General features: G+C 39.2%; 1 pseudogene; it reads right to left on the reverse strand.

Annotated features, from left to right (window-relative positions):
• Positions 1-2,688: 2,688 nt before the first annotated feature.
• Positions 2,689-4,054, reverse strand: LOC118990502 (elongation factor 1-alpha 1-like; annotated as a pseudogene).
• Positions 4,055-4,320: the final 266 nt, after the last annotated feature.

Genomic DNA, 4,320 nt, shown 5'->3' on the forward strand with positions numbered 1-4,320 from the left:
TGGCTGGGAATATAAGACAGAAAACTGTACTTGAACAAGAATTTTCTTAAATTTAAGAAAAAGAACTCTTTTGATTTTAATTGTGATGCAGAATTTATAGTAACAAACTTTTGGTTTTGTACAGACAGTATTTCCACTCAAGTGGATAAGCTCAATAAAGGTCATAGCCCAAACTAAAAAAAAAAAAATGTCAAAAGACAAAGAGAAAAACAACTAATTATGAAAGAAAACAGAGTCACATGAGTGTGTAACTGATCATCGAAGACTATGGAGGCCACAGGCATCGGATGGGATAGTCAAAGTGTACAAGAAAATTCTGTCAGCTATGAATCTTATCTCAGGCAACATATCTTCCAAAAATAAAGGTGAGATAAAGAGATTCCCAAATAAATTAAAAGTGAGACAATTCATTGCTCTCAAACCCACCTTACAAGAAATACTAAAGAAAGGCTGTCATCTCACACCGAAATATGAATCTGTACAAAAGGAAAAAATAAAACAACAAAACACCGCTCAAAATAATTCTAGAATAACAAAAGACCAGCCCTGGTTGGTGTAGCTCAGTGGATTAAGTGCGGGCTGCGAACCAAAGGGTCGCAGGTTTGATTCCCACTCAGGGCACATGCCTGGGTTTTGGGACAGGTCCTTAGTGAGTGCCACATGAGAGGCAACCACACATTGATGTTTCTCTCCCTCTTTTCTCCCTCCCTTCCCCTCTGTCTAAAATAAACAAATAAAATCTTTAAAGAAAAAGAACACATAAATGCATATCTGACTTTTTTATGGTTTTAAAAGGCAATTTTTTTAAAGATTTTATTTATTTATTCATCTTTAAAGGGGAAAGGAAGAAGAGGAGAAGAGAGAAATATCAATGTATGGTTGCTTCTTGTGAGTCCCCTGCTGGGAACTGGCCTGCAACCCAGGCATGTGCCCTGACTGGGAATTGAACCGGAATCGTGTGGTTCATAGGCCCGCGCTCAATCCACTGAGCTACACCAGCCAGGGCTAAAAAGGCAATTTTATAAGCCAACAGGTACAAAATATATGGTCTTGACTCTAATCTGTAGGCATATAGTAAATTCCTTCAAATCATCCTAAAGGAGATAGTGAGAACAAGAAGAATTTGAGTAAGAAAATTATACTAAACACACAAACAACAAGTAAAAGAACCAAGGATCATAAATAAGGTTATATAACAAAACTATAAATATATTCTACCTTTTATTCTGTCTCTTAACAGCTTCCTTAAAGTTTATAGTTTCATTAAAAATAACAGAATATTTACCAATGTCTTTAATGTTCATACATGTTTTGTATTGTTCAATTATAGTTGTCCCCATTTCCTCCCATTACTCTCCCATGTCCTACGCATTCCCCACCTCCCACATTCAATCCTCCCTATTTCTTCCATCCTCCCACACTGTTGTCTTTGTCCAGGGTCCTTTATAGAAGTTCCTTGACTTGACCATTTCCCTTCTTTCTCCCTTTGTATTTCTCTTTTTTTCTCCCTTTGTAATTCTCAATCACTGTCAGTTTCCTCTTTCTTTCTGTGTGTCTGATTCTATTTTGCTCTTATTTGGTATATTTCTGGGTTCTCTATTCTATTCCATTGATCTATGTGTCTGTTCTTGCCAGTACCATACTGTTTTGATTACAGTGGTCTTGTAATATAGTTTGATATCAGGTATTATGATCCTTTCTACTTTTTTCCCCAAAATTGCTTAGGCTATGCTAGGTCATTTACAGTTCCATACAAATTTTTGCAGTGTTTGCTCTAGATCTGTGAAATATGTCATTGGTATTTTAATAGGTACTGCATTGAATTTATAGATTGCTTTAGATAGTATGGACATTTTGATGGTGTTCATTCTTCCAATCCATGAACATGGTATATGCTTCCATTTACTTGTGTCTCCCTTAATTTTTTTCTTCAGTGTTGTGTGGTTCTCTGAGTACAGGTCTTTTACCTCCTTGGTTAGGCTTATTCCTAGGTTCTTCATTCTTCTTGTTGCTATAGCAAAAGGGATTTTTACCCCTAATTTCTGTTTCTGATATTTCATTGTTGGTGTACAAAAATGCCTTTGATTTATGAATATTGACTTTGAATCCCGCTGTTTTGCCAAATTCACTTATCAGGTTGAGTAGTCTTTTTGGTGAAGTCTATAGAGTTTTTTCTCTTTCAAAAGATTTTATTTACTTATTTATTTTTAGAGAAAAGGGAAGGGAAGGTGAAAGAGAGGTACAGAAACATCAATGTGTGGTTGCCTCTTGCATGCTTCCTATTGGAGACCTGGCCCACAGCCCAGGAATGTGCCCTGACTTGGAATCAAACAGGCAACCCTCTGGTTTGCTCAATCCACTGAGCCACACCAGCCAGGGCATTTTTATAATATATATATATTTTTTTCTCATTAAACTTTGTTTTAATGGGTCTCGAAATTCTGTGGCAGATTTTGGTCAAGTTGTTTCCATTAAAAAGTACTGATTTAAAAACTAGTAACTTAAAAACTGCCACACACACACAAAAACAAATGGTCCACAAAACATTCTCCTTTCCTTCTGAAGGTTTTACCATGCATTGTAGTAATTAACCCATCCTTTACTATTAAACTTAAGTGGCCAATTGAGACAAGCAGTTCTGAGACTGTTCTTCCACCACTGATTAAGACTGTGGTGGCAGGTTTGGGGGATAATATTCATTTAGCCGTCTGAGCTTTCTGGGCAGACTTGGTGACTTTGTCAGCTCCAGCTGCCTTCTTGTCCACTGCTTTGATGACACCAACAGCAATTGTCTGTCTCATGTCACGAACAGCAAAGCGGCCCAGAGGAGGATAGTCAGAGAAGCTCTCCACACACACAGGCTTGTTAGAAACCATATCAACAATGGCAGCATCACCAGATTTCAAAAACTTTGTGCCATCTTCCATCTTTTTCCCAAAGTGATGATTAATCTTCTCCTTCAGCTCAGCAAATTTGCAAGCAATGTGAGCTGTGTGACAATCCATAACAGGTGCATATCTAGCATTGATTTGGCCTGGATGGTTGAGGATAATCACCTGAGCTGTGAAGCCAGCTGCTTCCATTGGTGGGTCATTTTTGCTGTCACCAGCCATGATGAACATCTTTGACAGACATGTTCTTGACACTGCAGCCCATCACAAAGGTGACCACCATGCCAGGCGGCCAGGTTCTCACCAGGTATGAGAACATCAGTCTCCACTCCGCCCACGGGAACAATACCAATGCCACCAATTTGGTAGGCATCCTGGAGAGGCAGGCTCATGGGCTTGTCAGTTGGACGAGTTGTGGAAGGATGCAATCCAGAACTTCAAGAAGCATGGTTCCACAGGCACTACCATCTTTACAGGTGACTTTCCAACCCTTGAACCAAGGCATGTTAGCATTTGGCTCCAGCATGTTGTCGCCAATCCAATCAGAAACTGGCACAAATGCTACTGTACTGGGGTTGTGACCAATTTTCTTAATGTAGGTGCTGACTTCTTTAACAATTTCCTCATATCTCTTCTGGCTGTAGGGCGGCTCAGTGGAATCCATTTTGTTAACACCAACAATCAGCTGTTTCACACCCAGTGTGTAAGCCAGAAGGGCATGCTCACAGGTCTGCCCATTCTTGAAGATACCTGCTTCAAACTCACCAACACCACCAGCAACAATCAGGACAGAACTATCCGCCTGAGATGTCCCTGTAATCATGTTTTTTATAAAGTCTCTGTGTCCTGAGGCATCAGTGATGGTCATATAATACTTGCTGGTTTTGAATTTCCACAGGGAGATATCAATGGTGATACCATGCTCACATTCAGCTTTCACTTTATCCAAGACTCAGGCATACTTGAAGGAGCCCTTCCCCATCTATGTGGCCTCCTTTTCAAGTTTTTTGATGGTTCTTTGGTTGATCTCACCACATTTGTAGATCAGATGGCCAGTAGTGGTGGACTTGCCTGAATCTATGAGTCCAATAACCACAATGTTGATGTGAGTCTTTTCCTTTCCCATTTTGGCTTCAATTTAGTGGTGGTTTTCTTGACACCAGTTTTCTGGTGGCAAACCCATTGCAAAAAACAGATATTTTTTATTGTTGTTCAAGTGCAGTTGTTTCCATTTTCTTTTTTTTTCATTTCTTGTTTTGTTTTTATTACCTTTATCTGATTCAGTGTCACAGAAACACATGTCTCAGACAAATCATCAAGTGTTTAAAAGGCTAAGAGCTGATTAATTCCCCACTCACATTTTTATGGAGACAAAACCGTTTCTGCAGTTTCCTGATAAATGAAGGGACTGTCAAGATTACTGTGCTTA

Source organism: Sturnira hondurensis, unplaced genomic scaffold, assembly GCF_014824575.4.
Source record: "Sturnira hondurensis isolate 20B ecotype Veracruz unplaced genomic scaffold, ASM1482457v3 Scaffold0007187, whole genome shotgun sequence".
Lineage (NCBI taxonomy): Eukaryota > Metazoa > Chordata > Mammalia > Chiroptera > Phyllostomidae > Sturnira > Sturnira hondurensis.